The sequence below is a fragment of the Cavia porcellus genome, unplaced genomic scaffold (genome assembly GCF_034190915.1).
Source record: "Cavia porcellus strain 051 isolate PalLab524CR breed Dunkin Hartley unplaced genomic scaffold, mCavPor4.1 scaffold_2, whole genome shotgun sequence".
NCBI lineage: Eukaryota > Metazoa > Chordata > Mammalia > Rodentia > Caviidae > Cavia > Cavia porcellus.
The window spans coordinates 30316989-30336063 of record NW_026947485.1 but is presented as its reverse complement, the minus strand read 5'-3'; the positions used below and the strand labels follow the sequence as shown (position 1 = coordinate 30336063).

At 40.9% G+C, this 19075-nt stretch overlaps 1 protein-coding gene and 1 long non-coding RNA gene across 4 annotated transcripts in view; both read left to right on the top strand.

The window, feature by feature from the left end:
• Jazf1 (JAZF zinc finger 1) overlaps positions 1–19075 on the top strand; it is a 326310-nt gene that overhangs the window by 78035 nt on the left and 229200 nt on the right. The window lies entirely within an intron of this gene.
• Positions 1–19075, top strand: part of LOC134473970 (uncharacterized) — a 96505-nt gene extending 77430 nt beyond the window's left edge. The window contains exon 2 of the long non-coding RNA XR_010044481.1: positions 1–19075. This exon is cut by the window's left edge and continues 18643 nt beyond it. This is a non-coding gene — a long non-coding RNA (uncharacterized LOC134473970).

Genomic DNA, 19075 nt, shown 5'->3' with positions numbered 1-19075 from the left:
AAGTCCAAGACCGAGGAGCCTTCAGATTCAGTTCCCGGCTGGCAGATAGCTTCCTTCATGTTGCGTCCTCGTTGGCCAAGAGAGGGAGGAAAAATAATCCCTCATGCATCTCTCTAAAGGGCACCAATCCCATTGTAACATCACCTGCAGATATCCCAAATGTTGCGGATTATGACTTCAGTGGAGACTGAAGAGATTTGGACCATCACAGGGCGTTTAAACTTTCTTTGAGCTTGAGACAAGTAAAGAGGCAGCTGCTATGCTAAATAGTTATAAAATACAGCGCGGGCCTCAGCACAGACTTGGAGAGCCATGGACACCTGGAGAGTCATTGAAGCTGGGACTTCATGAGGAGCAGTAGAGAGGCCAGGAGAACAGAGGAGCAGTGTGCGCACTAGGCTGGGGCAGGGCGAGCACGGCACATTGGAGGAGCTCGGTGGTGCATGCTTCTGGAGTGTGAGGTCAGGATGTGGAAGTGGGAGAGGAGGAGGCAGGAGCTTGCAAGCCTTGGAAAGGAGAAGGGAAAGAAACAGGGGAAGGACATGTTGACATTGATCTTTTGGAAAGATCATCCTAGCCACATTGTGGAAGCACAATTGGAGAGAGCCAGACGGGGCCCAAGTGGAAAGGGCTTTGAATAGTCCAGGGGAGAGATGATGAGGCCCTGGGCCAGCTCGGAGATGCTGTACATGATGACCATCGGATATCATTCATGTCCTGCACATAAGAATACTTATGATGCCAGACACTGCTCTGAAGGCCTCTCCGGTGTATACTCATTTAACCCCCCAAACTGTCTTTAGGGATATGTACTACTCTTACTTCAGCTGGACAGGTAAGGACTAGGAATATGTTTAGTCATGTAATTGTAAATGGTAGGACCAGGATTGGAACCCAGATAGATTGGCTCTTGACCACAGTATATAGTGACCTAATTCAAGACCTTTTTAGGACGTAGAATGGACAGGACTGGTGGTGAGTTTAAAGATTGGTGATGACCCAAGGAAAAACTAGTTTTTGGTTGGGGCATCCAGCTAAATGTTGGTGGCTGTCACTGAAGTGGGGAATACTTGGTGGGAATAGACTTGTGGTTGGGTTAGGTGAGAGATCCATCTGGGTATTCCTGACAAGTGACTTTCCAGTGGAAATATATAGGACGAGGCTCAAGAGAGAGATCCAAAGTGGACTATAGATTTAGACAGCAGCCTTGTGTAGGTGGTAATGAAAATTACAGGAGCCAGTAAGGTTGCTCAGAGGGAGAAAACAAGAGGGGCTGGAAGAGAAGAAACAAGAGGAAGTGCAGTGCAAAGGAGACAGGCCGCAGAGAGCTGGGGCTGGACGCGGCGTAGGAGGGCGTGTGCCAGGAGCTGAGGAAGACCACATTCGGAGGAAGGGGCGCAGGCTGTCTGTGTACTGCCGTTGGAAAGATTGAGGGGCGACCATCGAATTCAGTGGAAGTAGGTCACCTGGTGACTCCACAGAGCTGGTTCCTTGACCTAATGCGTGTGAAGCTGAAAGTGCATGGGGTACAGGCAGACCGGGAGGCAAGCCTAGGGGGCAGCCAGGGGGTTATTTCAAGCAAGGCAGCAGGTGGGCTTAGATTCTGATGGGCAGACCGGCCCCAGAGGAGGCTGGCAAGGTGAGGCGCCAGAGCTGGTGGGGCCAGGGGGCTGGAGATCCCTGCAGAGCTGAGGCCTTGGCCTCTCGCTGGGCGATGAGCTGGCAGGAGATGAGGGCCACTGAAATTGAAAGGTAGCAAGGCCAAATTTCTGTGCCTAGAGGGATAAAAAAATCCCTCTGGCAGGGGACAAGGGGATCGCAGTAGATGTCAGGAGGAAGGCAAACTCTAGGAACTGGCTTATTCTAGCATACAATTAATTGGTTTGTTGACCCTTTGAAGCCTCAAGGTTGTCATCAGCCAGTAAAATCTTGTTGAGCTTTGTTTTTCTATTGCTGATATCATTAAAAGTGTAACAATCTGAGAAGTTTAGATTTATTCAAAATGACCTTTAAAACTACTGTCCTGCTCTGGAGATCTTTAAACAGCCTGGTAAGAAACCTCAGCTGCCATCCTCTATCGGGAATCTGAGAGACTGAGTGTCAGCACAGAGGAGCTCCTTAGGCAGGGGCGTGGGGCCCACTGGAGAAGAAGTGGGTTAGGGTTAGAGTTATCTGCATGTGTGCCCCTAAATTTTTACCTGTATAAGGCTGCTTCTTCATCCTCATTCTGCAGCTGGTACTTTATGTCTAATATAGGACAGGCTTGAAAAAGACTTCCTGTCTCCAGTGTGACTTGTCTCCAGCTCAGAATCACCCTTTCTCTGTGGTTCTCATCTGAGCCTTCCCTCCTGTGTTTCCCCTCTCTCTGTCCAGGTTCCTCTGGACAGAAGCTTGGGCTTCTTAGCTTGTGTCAACCTTGGAGATTACTCTGGAGTACTACCCCAGCTGGGTGCCTATTATCCTAGAATTCTGGGAGGCTGAGGCAAGAGGATTGCAAGTCCATGACCAGCTTGTGAGACCCTGTCTCAAAATAAAAAGTGAAAAAGAGCTAGGAATATAGTTCAGCGTGAAGGTCCTGGGTTTAATCCCTAGAACCAAAAACAAACCTAGTACCAAAAAAACACTATAAATGACGTCCTGTCACCTTCAGGGTAGAGTTCTAAGATCCAAGTCTCAGAGGTCTGTGGGTCTAATAACCCCACCTCTCTGCAGCCTCTGAGTGTCACTGAGGAGAGAGGTTACAAGCAGCCCTGGTTGCAAGTACTCCTTAGCCCTTGAGTCTCAAGTAAAGGCAGTAAAGAAGAAAAATTAGTCTTTGTTATTTCAGAGTGGAAATACAGCCCAAGCAAATGTGTACTGTTTCATTTAAAAAGAAAAGAAAAGGCTGGGGATTTAGCTCAGTGGCACAAGCGCCTACCTGACAAGTTCAACGTGGAGAGTTCAATCCCCGGTACCAAAAATAAAGAAAGAATGAAAAAAAGAAAAGAAAACACTGGTGTGCCTGCTGACTTGATTTCATGGTACAAATTTTTTTTAAAAAATTAATAATAGGGGCTGGGGATTTAGCTCAGTGGCATAAGCACCTGCCTTGCAAGCAGATGGTTGTGAGTTCAATCCCTGGTACCAGGAAAAAAAAAATTAATAATAATGATAATAATAAAAAGCAGAAAGACTCTGCCTTAGCCTTGGTTCTTAATTGTTAAATGAGTGAAAAATTTTGCCTGCTTTTAGATAAAAGTGGATTTAAAATAAAACAAACCGAGCAGCCCCAATTCCCACTCAAATGTAAAACCCAGATTTGTCACCACTTTGCATTAGTCATGTTGTCCATTTGTTAATGTTCATGTTCCTGTCATCGCACTGCTGTCCACATTTTTATTCTGAAATACGTGTTGGGGCCGGGGATTTACTCAGCAGCATAAGCACCTGCCTTGCAAGCATGCGGTCATGAGTTCAATCCCTGGTACCAAAGAAAACAAACCAAAACAAAACAAAAGACATAGGTGTGAAACGGAGAAGCATGGAGACAGAGGCCAGGGGGCTGGGTGCAAGGGCCCATCTGGTTCAAAGGTAGCCTTGAACAAGTAACACCTCAGACTCTTCCATAAGAAGTACTGCCTGGTCTAGATTTTTGGTTTCTATTTTTTTAGTAAAAGAGTATATAATGTATAAAACAGTACAGGGACCTATACAAAATGTCTAGGAACATAGTACTTCTCAAGTATAAACGGCTTCTCAAATATAAGCCTTCTAAAGTGTGTTCTTTCCCAGTATATTTTTCTAGGTAAAAATTTAAACTTCACATTCAACTTTCAGGGTAAGCAAAGGATTGTTCTCTAATAAAGCTATTTTATTTTATACTCAAGCTCCTACCCTTTTTTGTAAGTCAGCACAATTATACCATGAAGGTTCTGTTTTCAGGAGGCACACTGTCACATTTCACTGTCACTCTAATGACAGTAAAATGTGTTGGAATTTAGATCAACTATTTCTTAATAGAAATCTTAATAGACCTATTAATTCAGTGTTTTATAGCAAGATGGTGAGACATGGTCACAGGACCATCTTCTGCCATTGGTCCAGTCATGGGGCATCTATTATGTGCCACTTTTTCCAGAAAATTCCCCTGCTGTGGACACAAGCCTCCATCTTCCTGCTTAGCTCATTTTGCGTGTGGATCAGGGCTTGTATCAGGCTGTCCTTTCATTTAAGCTATGTAAAGGTTTATTTCTTTAAATACACATATATTAATTGTTTTACTGATTTTTCCACTCAAGTGCCTCAGCAGTGTTCAGTTTGTAACTTTGCATATTTGTCATTATTATCAATATTCTATTTTTGTTTTGTGGTGCTGGGGATTGAACCCAGAAGAGAATGCTGAGTGGTATCCCCAGAATTCCCTTTTGTTGTTGTTGTTGTTTTGTTTTGTTTTTTTACTTTGAAACAGCTTCTCCCTAAATTGGCCAAGCTGGCCTCAAACTTGTGATCCTTCTGCCTCCGCCTTCATGTTCATATTATCATGCGCTATACCTGACATGTTATGAAGTTTTCCATGTGTGTATTCCTGGGCTTCTCAACAGGACTAAAAGGTACAGTTCAGTGAGTGCTTGGGGAATGGGCGGGCGCTGAGTGCGTGGAGGAGCAGGTGCTGGCAGATGGGCTGCCCGGCTACATGCTGACCCCTTGCTGGAAGCAGAGGGCCAACTTCACATGGGTATCCTCGAGTGAGGCCCAAGGTGTTCCAAGAATATTTAGTTGTTACTGCGTGTGTTTGTGTGGTAATCTTTCGTGGTGGCTTGTCCAGCATTTCTGTTTCTCCCTCCTGAGTGCTTAGTAGGATTACCCTTTCCTACCCTTTGACTGGTGTTGGTCATTCGGTTGGTTCAGATGACTGACCATATCAGAAAGTCTGGGTTTGTGTAAATGAGTTCTGGCTAGAATTCCAAGTAGGAAATGATGTGCACCACTTCTTAGCCAGAATGTGTAATTGCTGATCTGAAAGTGTCTGGAGTGATCTTGTCCTGTTAGCATGATCATTTACAACTCTGGTGGCTGATCTGTCAGTTACTTTCTTCTTGCTCAGACAAAATTGCAGACTCCCACAAGTTAAAATACAAAAGGTTTATTTTAGCTCACAGATTGTAGAGGTTTCAGTACATAGTCAGCTGGTTCCAAGGACAGCACAGGACAGAGGGGCATAGCACAGAGAAACAGTCCATGGCAAGGCAGGAAGGTAGAGCGTCACTTCCTTCTTTCCCTTTCTAAGCTAACCAGACTACAAGCATATTAGTTGGTGCCACCCACACCCAGGGTGCATTTTCTCTTCTAAGTAAGTTTATCCTTCACACACAGAACTATGCCAGTCAGTGGGCCGATCCAGTATCACACAGTTCCTGAAGCCCCAGTTATGAAGCACATGAGGCTTTGTGGAAGCATCTGTGTATAACTTATAACAAGCAGTGGCTCTCTAAATGTTGACAATAAATACAGCCATTGGATCCCACCAACCCTGGGGACAAGTAGTGTGAATAAGAAACAGAAAAGTGTGATTTAAGCCTCTGGGGTTTGGAGGTTGGTCCTTTCCTCAGAATTTAGCCTTTCCTGACTATATAGCATTCTATTTTCTCCCTGAAAGTTATAACATGCCTTTTGTTATATAAGGCAGCATAGTGGTCAAGAGCCCAAACTCAGAAAACAAATGTCCAGCTTTGGTTACTAGCTCTGTCATGTACCAATTTTGTGACCTGGAGTTCCTCGTGTGTAAAATTGAGGATTTAACCTGTATTACAGAATGGCTTTGAGAATTTAATGAATTAATATTTGCAAAGAGATTTGACCTATAGTTAAGTGTTTGTTAAGTAAAGTAAATAAATGTACAAAAGAGCTGTGTGCAAACTTGAGGCCTCGCCTTTCTACAGGCAAGGAGGGTGAGCTCTCAACTGTGGCAAGTCATGCTGCAGCTGGTTGGTGACTTGGAGCCCACAGCCCACCTATACCTGAAACACTCCCAGTGCTGCTCAGCTGGGCAGACGTGGAGCCGGGCACGTAACCTGGCATGGTAAAGGAAAGTTGCTGAGTGTGCACTGGGACTCATGGTGTCTCTAAGGTCTATTTTCATGTCATTGTCCTGTTTCTGCTTAGTCATGACCCCTCAGATCTGAACAAGCCTATGGCAGTGGGTCCAGCTCTGCTCCTCCTGCCCCTCATTCTGCTACCCAAATCCAGCCTCGCAGAGGTATTCCTATGTGGCTATTAGACACTTACCCCACACTTTATAAGCATCCAGTTCATAGATCTCACCCATTTATTTTGCCTCCAGACAAAATGTAGGTATACTCGATTAAGTTAATGTACCTCTGCGGTTTGTTCCATTGTGTCAATGTTTGTTACTTCATCTATTTTAGGAAACAAGCTCCGAGGCAGGCATTTGGCATAACTCATTTATACAGGGCTTAGTAAAATGCTCTGAGGAATTAGAGGCACCTAATAAATGCTTTGGACTTTTGAATGATGCTGTAATCATTTTAATGAAGGCTGATGTTGTGTGTGTTTAAACAAATGGCATGTTTTCCAGCAACATTCTGGCAAATTAGCAGCTTCTAAATTAAAAAAAATTCTCAGCTTAGAAAATAAAGTTTTTAAACTGTGGCAATGTGCAGTGATTTATTACTGAGCTGATTTAAGAAAAGGCTGAAATGCAATGATGGAAGCCAAAATTTAACTTTTTTTGCTATATTTGTTTGTTTTCCAAAAAGTTGGTTGGCATGGCAAGAGTTGGGTGGGAAAGAGGGTAATTTCAAGGCGTTATTGTGAATTTAATCCATATTTTAAAATTAGTTAAAGCCCCTATATTAGGTTAGCAGATGTGTTTGGCACCCCCTCCTCCCATGCATGGACCCTTTTCATTAGGAACGTGTGCCTGATATGGTGCAGATGGTATTTAAGCTGCTCGGTAATATTTTCCACAACCTGTTTTTAGTAATTAGTCTTGAATTTGCTGGTTCAAAATACTGGACTGTTGGCAACTTTGTAAACTAAGGAAAGTGAAATGTGCTTAGTGTGCCAGCAGAGGGCAGTGTAAGTCAGTGCTTTTTTCATTCACGCTGCTGTAGTTCTGCAAGAGCCAGAATGTTCATCAGTTTAAGATGCAATTTGAGAATTCTTAAAAAAAAATTAATTGGGTATGACAAAACTCTAAAAAAACAATCCTTAAACGGAGCCACGGAACATTCTCTAGTGAGAAAACATTGTCCAGAACAGATTATAGCTGCAGTTCTATTTTTATTGATTTATTTATCTTATCAACAAATGTCTTTATAAGTCACTTTATTAATGCACTTAAAGACATATATTTAATTTTATGATTTTTCCTTAGCTCACTAGCAGACAGTAATTTTTTATTATGTGTATAAAGATTTCAGTTACGTATTTTTCTGCCAAAAGGTAAAAGTTATTTCTGAGTTATATGGTCCAGTCGAGTGTCCACAACTTTAGAGAACAGCCGCAAAAGACTGCCTTCTGTTACAGTGTACTGTGCTCTACTGCCAGCAATGTTGTGGTTTACGCAGAATTTTTCTCACTACAAATCCTGTGGGCCCACCCTACCTGTGGCCCATTTATCTCCTTAGTTTCTCTTCTCTAGGCCTTGCCTCCCCTTTCTGTCTTTGGCACAATCTCCAGTAAGTCCTGCTCACTTTCTCTCTTTTAGCGTCTTGTCTCACATGTCTCTCTTGTTAGGGAACGAACAGTTGTTTTTCCTCAAAATCCATGTGTTGAAGCCCTCACCCTCTAGGTGCTTAGCAGTGGAGCCTGGGAAGCAGTGATAAAGTTTAAGTGAGGTCACAAGGGTAAGACCCTGATTCCACAGGGCTGGTACTCCTAAAACAAGAGGGAAATGTGAGAGGGCCTATAATCCCAGCACTGTGGGAGGCTGAGGCATGAGGGTTCCAAGTTTGAACCCAACCTGAGCCATTTAGTTATATAATGAGACCCTGTCTCAAAAATAAAAAGTTAAAAAGGGGCTGGGACTGTAGCTTAGTGCAGAGGCCCTAGTTTCAACCCCCAGTACCACGTGGGGAAGAAAAAAAGGAGGTACAGACACTAGAATGCTTTCAGCCACATGACACAGCACAAAGGCTGCTGACTTTAAGCCAGGAAGAGAGGCCTGACCAGCAGTTGGCCTTCTTGTCACTGTGACCTCGATCTTCTGGCCACCAGCATTGCTGTGCTGCTGAGACCAGCTGCTCTGTGGTTCTGGTTATGGCAACCCAAGCTGAGTGGTTCACTTTTATCTTTTAAGGATTCCAAAGGAGACCTTGGCTGTACATTTGAGGTAGCAGAGTCTGTTCTGGAGGACCAAGCTGAAGGCTAGAAGGGAAGGAACCGTGCCAGGGAGGAATCTGGGGAAAGAGAGGTAGGGAGTTTCTCTAACTGGAAATGTCCCACCTTGCAAGCACATGGACAGCAAAGGTAAACCCAAGCACGTACTAGACATTGGGCACCTCTTTGGGGTGCTATATTTTCTGGATGGGCTTCAGTCTGGATAGGACTTCAGATGTATGCCCATGACTTTTCTCACCTCTATCTTACCAAGGCATATTGGCAGGAAGTCAAGGCAGTGGAGGAAAGAGGGGTTTGTTAAAAGACCAGGAGCAGAAGCTTGAAGAAAGTGTAGGCAAAGCTGGTGTCTGCGCACAGGGCAGGCTTTGGAGCAGCTTGCCCAAATTTCCTTTTTCTACAGATTTCCAAATGCCACGTTCCTAATGGTTCATTCTTCCCTTGGGGCATTTTTATAAGATAAGCCACTACTTTTTACCAGAATGTAATCTGGAAACATGTAATATGTGTGTGTGAGGGGGTGAGGCAGGTAAGTTAGCCGGTATTTCAGCACGGAAGCCAGCCTTTCACACCACACAGCCGTGGGTAAATCAGCCTCCATTCTGAGGGAACATTAGCAGAAAGGGAAGTACAGATATCAGGTAGCCAGGCAGCTATTTGTTTTTGTATTTTCTTGATTAGAACAAAATTTGTAACGTCTGTTGCCGTAGCGCAGACAGAACTTGGACTTCTTCTCACAGGATTCCATTGCTGATTTCTATATATTGCCAGGCATTATGGCCTTACTTTGTGTTGAACGTTTGTACTTCTTCCCACTTTTAAGACCAGGGGACATTTGTCACTGGTTGAAATGATCTCATTTATGTGTTTATACAATTATTGTCTGTAAAGTTCTTTTGCAGCACTGCAGAAGTCCGTTAGGACCGGGCACGGGGATGTGTCTCCACATTGATGATGTGCTTGTGAGAAGCATTTCTGAATACGTGTCCAGGCGACTGAAGGGGAAAGTGTGGGTTTTACAGAGCACTGAATTCTTTCATTCCTCTTTGGCTTCTGCTACCATGCCATTACTATGTTTGTCAGTGTTCCTTCGTGTAATCATGAATCACGGAATCATAGAATCATTACATGATCCAGCTATGTAATCAGCTTGCCTGTGGTGTTGCCACAGTGAGGCGCTACAGCGTTTCCAAAGCAGGCCCACATCTGTCTGCTGGGGCTGTTCTGGGCTCAGGTGAAATTATGTGCAAATACTGCACCGCCCTCGAAGTCCTCTTGTTTTCCTCTAAAGGACATGTTCTTGCTAACCTTATTATATATCAGCAGAAAAGCCCACTGACCTCACTGCCTGTAGACCTGACTAGATGCTGTTAACATGAAATTGTCAGCTATCAGGAGGAACTGGTAGCAAATTAAAAAGGTGTTTAAGTGACAACTGTAAAAGAGTCAAGTTTTTTAGACAATCATTTGAAATTATTCCATCAGTACTTTTTTGGTTTTTCAACTCCAAATTCACCAGTTCTGACGAATGTTGGGGGGGTGGGGTGATAAAGCAGATTGAAGCACTGAAATGCCCCAAATAAAAATGCTTCAATTTAAATTAAACACTTTTAAAACAAAGATGCACCCTTTTGCCTTCTTCAAATCCACATGATTACTAGAACAGCACCTGATAGAAATCTTTCAAGGAGCATGCTTTTAATAAAGAAATTGCAGCTAATAATTGATGATTTGCTTCTAAATGGAAATTTGCAAAAGCAGCTTTATGAAGTAGTGTAAGCAGTCTCTTCCCTTCTTAGATTGTCTTTTTGCACTTAAAATTGTTTGCTGGTTTCTGAACAGACAGTATAACATCAAAGATCAATTTCAACTATGAGTTTTAACTAAGTGGAAACCAAAATAAGTGATGTCATTCCTTAAAGCAAAGTCTGTGAGTCTCCATTTTCTCCTTTGGCACTGGTTAGTGTGATTCTTTACCTTCTGTCACCTAACACTGGTGTTAGAACTTAAATTAGTCCTGCCATGTTTTTAAAAAGTAACTTGAAGCTAATTAAAGCTGGTAGTTTAAATATTAACTCTTATTCATTGAGTTCTCTTTATATATTACAATACAATGCTTGGATGTATATGACTGTATTTGAGGTTATATCTAATACTTCAGAAATATCATCAATGAGAGGAAAAAGAATATATCATAAAGATTCCAAGAATCTTAACTTCTTTGAACTGGGAGTTGAATGTTACTGCAGGTACTTGTGTAATAATCTATTGTAGCAAAAAAAAATTTTTTTACCCGCAGTAACACATTTGGACTCATAAACTGTAATGCCAAGTTGATTTTACCAGTATTTGACCTACTGACATACTAAGAAAAAAGGTGTGAGTCCTTTAAGTCTCATCAATACAATTAAAGGACACACTGTAACTTAAAAGAAGAGAATAGTTTATCTGGTTGGGCTACATGCACAATGACTATTCTGACAGAGACCTGAAGGTTAAAACCCAAAAGTAATAAAATTTTACATTAAACATGTTTTCCTTTGATTTCATTTATATGTATTTAAACTTACACTGAGATCTTCATTCAGTATTCTTTTTTCCAGATAAGTATTGTTCATTTTAAGACCACATAAGAAAATAAAGCTTTATTTCACTTCTCTAAAACTGGATTTAATGGGAGTAATGCTTAAATAAAAATCTAAACTATTTTAAGAATGTTCTCAGTGGTGAAAATTGTTATGGTAGCACATTGTGAGCAAAGGAAAATGCCTCATAAATACCTCATTTAACAACTGTGGCTTTTAATACTGGTGAAAAATAACATGACTTTTAGAGGAAAATATTAAATGTTCATGAAAATACAGACTTCTGTTTGAGACATAATGAAAAATTGAGGTTTAGTGTAATAAAACACTATTCTCGTAAGTGTGTAAAAATAAGACTTACTCTGATAGAAAGCAAGTAATAATTATAATTAACTTAACTAAAACAAAAAAAGTGTATATAATCGGGAAAAAAAGTGACTATGAAAAGAGGAAGACAAGTGGGGATGAGGAGGTGTGGCTAAAAGGCAGGTAACGTGGTTTCATTCCGGGTCCTATCTATCGCCAGTCTTACAGCCTTGGCTAAGTTAAGCAGCTGAGCCTCGTTCTTTCCTTCAGTGAAATGGGAATTACTGAGAAAATTTTCCAGCTTGGATGAGATAATTCCAACACACAGTGAGTTCTTATTCAACTAAATGGACTAGGAAGACATTAACTGGTATCAATGCATTATAACCCTAAAATAATGTCCCTTTGGCATGTAAACGATCTGGAACTTACCTTTAAAATTAACTATAGATTTGTATGACTTTATTTGGCAATATTTAAGGTTATGAGAAATGAAATAATGAACAAGTTAAGCAGTTATTGAGGAAGCTGGGAAACAACACTAAAATTTCACTGTGGACATCAGCATCTTTGATAAGCAGAGAAGTTTGCTGATGAAGATGATGATGATGGCAGTTAATATTGTCTGTAAGGTTTACTGGTTTATAGAGTGTGCTAGGGACTGGGAGCTCTGTCCAGGCTGTGTCTTATTTCATCTTCTCTGCAGCCTGATGCAGGAGATTCAGTCGTTAAACTGATTTTAAAGTTGGAGACATTGGTTTTTAGAAAAGTTGAGACACTACCAGTATCCACAGTGAGTACTGGGATGGAAGCTTTGACAGGTTGGCTCTGAGATTTGGCTCTGGACTGACATCAGCATTGGGATGGATTCAGGTGCTTGTGGTTTGCTTCTTGGGGACCAGAATCCTACATGGACTTCAAGAAACTTAGTTAAAAAGAAATTCAGTGATACAGTTGTAACATTCCAGGGTCTGAATGCCACGATCATACCACTGAATTTCCTCCTCCATATCTCAGTCAGTTTTTCTGGTCTCAAATTTTACTCCTTGAAGTCAGAAGAACCAAAAAGCTGCTCCTTCAGCAGTTCAGCGAAGTTTCTCAGCCTGATCACCCAATCATTGCTTGCCAGTTCTGCCTTCCACAAAGTATTGGAGTGGGAACACTTTTAGCCAATTGTTTTGCCTCTCTGTAACAAGGATTGCCCTTTCTCATTGGCAGGTTCCAAAGCCACGCCCACACTCGTATCCCCACCTCTCAGTGTCACTCTTTGTCTTAGTAAAGTGGCTATAATAAAGCCTCAAAGACTGGTCTTGTTTATTTATTAATTTCACTTCTGGAGACGGAAAAGTTTGCGGTAAAGTTTCCAAAACAGTTGGCTTCTGTTGAGGATCCCACAGTTGAGATCCGTTGATTTGTAGATGACTGTTTTTGCTGTGTCCTGACTTAGAAAGAAGAAAGGGAGAAAGCAAGCTTCTTAGAGCACTAATCGCATCATGAGAGGGGCTCCTGACTCAGTAACCTTCCCAGATCTCATTTCTGAACACTATCGCATTAAAGATTAGGGTTTCAACACCTGTATTTTGAAGAGATACCTCTTACGGGACCTCACCTTTTCCTTCTTTTTATGTGCATGACTTTGATATATATGTGTGGAATGTATATGGGTAATATATATGCACAGAAGAAGCTATGGCTGCTTACATTTATTTCAGGTTTCATTAGGTATCTAGTACTAGTTTTGCTTTAATTACTCTTTTAAAATCTGTTTTCTGCATTGCTCACTGGAAAGTAATCTAATTGTGATAACGAAGTATATCCAAATTGGGTAGCTTTTTCATTCTTGTTGAAAGTTGATAGTGGTTGAAAAATATGCTGTATATGTACAGTTCTAACAATTTGACCAATGCCCTAGCTTAAAGATGTTGGTGAAATCATTACCTAAGAAAAAGAAATTAACCAACTTAGTTTAATACTGAATTTATTCTGAGAGAAGCTAGATAAGCTCATGTAAACATCCATTCCTTTTTTTTTTTTTTTAAAGAAATACATGAGACAACAAAATACAAGTAGCAAATGTGTGACAGGTAGAGATTATAGTGTGCCAGAAGAGGAGGACCAGACCTTACCCCTCCTAGGGAACGGTAGGATACACTTTGGAAGCAGAAGGAAAAGGAGACAGTCCTTAAACAAGCCTGGCTAGACTTCCTCACAGGCACCTTTGACTTTGATCACTGTGACAGGCAGCACTACCATTAAAGTTGGAACTTACTGAGGTTTTCTTGTGTAATTAGTGAAAGGAAAGATGTGTTTGACAGTGGAATCTCTTGGCTTAATTACCTGAAACCTGGTCATACAATGGCAAGAAGAGACTCACCAGTAGCATTTATTGGTGTATTGATAAATGTTCCTACAGGATTTGGAAAGACAGTAGGAAAGCTAGCTCCTAATAACAGAATACCTCATAATCAAAAGAAAATATTGGAGAGATTTCTAGAAAAAGGTAAAATTTGGAGTTTAAAAAGTGATAAAAGATGTGGAACTGGGTATCGGACAGAACTGCTCTCAGCTACCAGGTCCTTACATGACCCCTTGCACAGTGAGCTGTAGTCATATAGATGTTAATCCTGAGTGGCCTTAAGCTCTCCCAGACCTACTGCAGACCCGGTGTGTATGTGGGTGCGACAGGTGTCTTCTAAAGCTGGCAGGGAAGTATCTACCGGGAAGCAGGTACCATTCTGGGTAATTGGTTGAAAGAAATAAAAACCCTTTGTCAAACCTCTCTCTTCACAAATTTACAAAAGGAGAAAACAGAGAAGAAAAAGAATATGAATAATGCTGACTATTTTTCCCCTTTTAAAACTGACACTTAAAAAGTCTTGAAAATAGTCATTGATCAAGGAAAACAAAAGAAAGGAAACATCGCAAAGGTAATAAAAAGGCTAGATTTTCCTACCCTTTGTTCCTATTATGGACAGTTGGCCTCTTCCTGCATTATTCCTGATTCGTAATTGTGAGAAAAATGAGAAAAGATGTCACATGACTATTCTGAAGCTTACTGTCCTATATAAACAAGCTTTTAAACAAATTCCTCTCTGCTTAAAAGATTAAATATATGAGGAGTCTCCATTTTATGTACCCACCACACACCCCAAAACTGGGGAGGTTGGTTATTAATGTGAACTAACAATGTACTTCTGAACCATGCTGTTTGTGGAAGTAATACTGCTCCACTGTTCTGTTTATTCCATTCTGGTAAATGTAAGTTTTCCTCAAAAAAAAAAAGGAAAATACCCAAAAGCCAATAAAGAAAATCAGGAATCACTTTTGAGGATTATTCCCAGATATGATACATATACATTTTGCCTTCTGAAGTGAAAGGGAATGTGGCTTTTCATTTTTAAAGGGCCTTTGAATCAAGTCACTTGTCAAAATTCACTTCCTAGGATATTTCTGGCTAGGGTATTCTTGGAACCAAAATCAGATCTTTTTTTTTTTTTTAAATCAACAAAAGCATATCTTATCCAGCTTTTAAGGATGATGTTCACCATTTAATTGGAAGCTGCTGCATACTTTTGTCTGTTTATAAGGTAACCATGTGACTTGTTGAAAAAATAAAAACCTAGTTAAATCTATCACTTGGTATCATAAAACTAATTGTTTATAACATTTGATTGTTTTTTAAAACTTAATTAAATCAAATTGATTAGGATAAATTATAAACTAAAGAGCAAACCCATAATGGAATCTGTGTTTGCTGAATGGTAGGAAATTTCCCAGGGCACATCACCCTTACAATACTACTGCAAGAAAGTTGTTAACTCTTTTTAAAATTCTTCTAAGGATATTTGTCATCATCAGAGGTAACCTTTTCTCTTGCTTCAGATGTGTTAAGTCTTTGCACTTATTAATTCTTTTATGTAGTGTTTGTAGTTTGTAGAAGGAAATTGATTTTCTTGTAATGGGAAAATCATCGCTCCTATTATGACATAAAACTTTAATTTGATGTCTCCTCTACTGACCCAAACTAATTACAACAAAAACATGTTAACAAAGTGAGTAAAGTTCTTTCTTTCATGCATCAATTTTACTACTTAGGGCTCCCCCAGAAAGTCTTAAATGAAGGTGCAGCTCTGTTACCCTGGGACCATGTGAGTGGGTGAGTGTATATGTGTGTGTGTGTGTGAAGCAGCCACTGTGACAGGTTGTGAAATATAGATGCTCATGGTGAAACCTGAACTCCTCAGATCATCAACTTCTAAGGGGCAAAGAAATATTAAAGGGTTTTATCAGTAATGGTCAGAACACACAGCAGCTGAAAACATTGGCATTGCTTCCTCTTTAATTTGAGCAGATTGGAATGCACCTCCCAAAATCAAACGGAAATAATAAAATTTTAAAACTTTTATGGGTACCCAGCTCAGCTGCACCTGGCTGCCCTAATTGCCTTCAACTGAGTCATTACTGAGAAGGCAAGATGTTTGGTTACCAACAGCCCTTATTAATGTATAATAGGAATTTACTTGTAAAACAGAATTATTGGGATGGCATGATGTCATAAAGGCAGAGTGCTGACATTTTAGATTGTTTTATATAGGGATGTTGAATTGTAATTTAGGAGTGGAATATCCTTTTGCTAATTAATCACAATTTGGTACAACTTCAGTATAGCTAGGCATATGAATACATAAAATTTATTATCGTAATACTTCTCTATTAAAGACTGTATTTGTGCAAATGCATGCAATTCTCATGAATTATCTATGAGACAGAAAAATCTTCTCTAGCAGTTTGCAGATGTGCTAAGAGTGAGAACAGCAAATGTAAATAAATGAAATGTTTCAGCAAGACTGCTTTCCTGATCTGTAAAAATGTTGAAACCTTAAAATTATAAAAATTCCTGCAAGTTTTTTTCTTGGTATCAATGATGCAAGAAATGGGATACATTAATTTTACTGGACCTCAAGCTTAGAATCTGTCAATATGGCTGTGTGATTAATGGGTACAGACGTTTACCTGCCTCATAAATATAATGGGCTTTGATTACTGGGCTCAGTTTGCAGAGCAATAGTTAACATGATGTCAACACTTCCATTGTAAACTCCCTTTTCAGAGGGGTTTATAACGTGGTCATAAAAAATCACTTGGGATTATACTTTGAATATGAGGTCTTAGTTTGCAGGAACAAAGATATTTTAAGGAATTGATTTAAGCGGTCCATTTACCTATTTGTAGGTTTATGAAGACCTAAGCTGTATATAAAGAATTCCAACTTTATATACCTTAAAGAGAAATTTTTAAAGTCATAAATATGGTCTCTTATCACCTATTTTGTTTAGTTTTTTTTAGGGAAATACTCTGTGTTTAGATATTAGAGCATTCATTTTAAACTGGAAGGGAACATTTTTAAACATGACTATGGTACATAACAGAAAACACTTAAAAATAATTGTCTATTAATTCTCTGGGACTTCCTGTGAGTAAACTTAAGTCATATGTTTTAGGTCCTAATCAATAACAATTTCAGGACAAGCAGGGCACAGTGGCACATCTCTATAGTCTCAGCTACCCAGAAGGCCAAAGCAGGAGCATCACTTGAACTCGAGAGTTTGAATCCAACCTGGGTGACACAGATAGCAAGATCTTATCCGCTAAACTAAAAAAATTGAATTTTTTTGTTAAAAATTCCAGGAGAAAAGAATAGTAGGAAGTTGACCACTTTGGGTAAGATGAAAAACATCCTTTCTGAGTCGGAGCATGTATTGTCCTAACAAAATAAAGTCGGCAAAGATGGGATCCTGCCTATCAACAAAGATTCTTGCCAATCTTGTGTGACACCATCATGTCATCATTGCATGAGAATGCTGTCCAACACAGGGCCCATCACCCTCAAAAGCTCGGGATTTCCTGACTGGGTTATAGAAGGAGTGAAGGAACCCTTACAATTTTTAATAGGTAGTACTCAAAAAGCAAAGACTCAGGAGACCAAGGTTAGCTATGGTAAGGTGGATGAAAAGCTGTGGTCATAATCCAGACTTTTGAAATGGGTGTCCAGCTACCACAATTTTCTTCCTGGTTAGCTAAAAAATTTTTAATTTTAAAAGTCATCTCTGTATTTTGTAGTGTTTCCATAGCCATTGGTTGGCCTAATTGCGTGGAGGTTTTTGTGTTAATTTGCTTTTGTCTTTTGGGGAGATAGGGAGATTGGGTTATGGCATAAAATCAGTAAAGCAAGGATCTGTTAAATTCACAGTGAAACTGGGCAAGTTTTAGGTTTCCTTTTCCCCTAACTTTCTCTTCCTCCTCTGTCTCTCCTTTCTTCTTAGGAAATGGGTAACAAAGTGTAAAAGGGAGACAGCAGGGCTCTTCTGAATCTTCAGGAGGTAGCGCAAGCCTTACATTGTGGCTGGTACAGACTGCACATATTCCAGACTGTCATGCCTGGGATATTTATCATAGAACGTCCATAATGGTTTTCTCTCATCATTCAAAAGTCCTGGAATGGAACAGGGTGTTTTCTTTAGGTTGTTCGGCCTGGTTTAATCAATTGCATGCAAATTGTAGAAGTAATAGCTATAACCTTTGGATTACCGGCATCATCATCAACTTGCTAGCCAGTGTGAGTACTAATGCAAGGCCCCAAGTGAACTGGCCTTATTTATGTAACTGCTCACATAAAGAGCTTCAGAAATGGATGACCAGAAGATTAAGGGAGTGATAGCATTTACTGACCAAGTAGTGTCCAAGTTTGTAGCCATAAATTTTGAAAAACAAAAAATAATATAGTGCCTGGCACTTTATATGTAATGTGTAGTTTAGTGTTCACAACAACCCTGTGAAATAAAAGGTATATTATGCTCTTACAGAATTGGAAATAGAGCCTTAGAAAGTTTCCCTGTTTCCAAGGATATCATAGACTGTGAGCTGGCATGGGAACCTAGGCCTGTCTTATTCATAAATCCACAGTGTTCCCATTTTGCATCAGCAACTCAGAGCTTAAGTGCTTATTAGTAAAATATTCATTCATCCACTGATTGGGTACTTATTGAGTGCCCATCATGCAATAGGCCTTGTGCAGAATTTAGGCCTGCAGTACGAATAAGAGAGCCTTCAAGGGTTTGTGAGTAGGACAGGCTGCTAGGAAGTAACTGGAAAGGCCTGCCTAGGTGTGAGAGCCACATGACGGATGTGAGCTGGGGCGGGCTGGGGGCATTGATCTTGATTCAGGCAAAACTTGGGGGAGCAACCTGAAACAGGTTGATGGAAGGGAAGGGACTGGAATGGGGTGGCTAATCCAGGAGGACAGCAGATGCAAAGGAGGTGAGAGAGTTTTCAGTCAGGGAGAGGCTGGAGCCCTGCACAGGCAGCAACACTGGGAGGGCCGAGGAATCCAGTCTGAAGAGTTCAGACTCCTCAGGGATGTGGAGACTATGAGAGGCTTTGAGCTGGTACTGATGTGATCAGATTAGTATTAGTCATGACCTGGGCTGCCTTGTGGAGCATGAGCTGGTAATAGGGGTCCTGGGGGCAAAGGCGCAGGTGCATTTCTATGGCGAGTTTCTCAGGTGGACTCAGCGGTCCTTGGCTTTTTGTGGGATGTGGTGTATAGGGTCCTGGTAAGGAAGGTGGCCTCTAACACAGGAGGGGATCAGAGAAGGGGCTGGTGTGGGGGAGTTTGGAACATACTGGGAGTCTGCCCATTCCACAAGACAGGCAGCCTGAGGTGGAGACTTGAGAGCGCTCAGTAAAGTCGGAGGAGGGGGAAAGACACAGCAGGTGAGAACACACTGGAAGAGCCCTTGGACAGGGACACAAGGTTAGACAGAGAAAGAGAGTGCACAAGAGCAAAA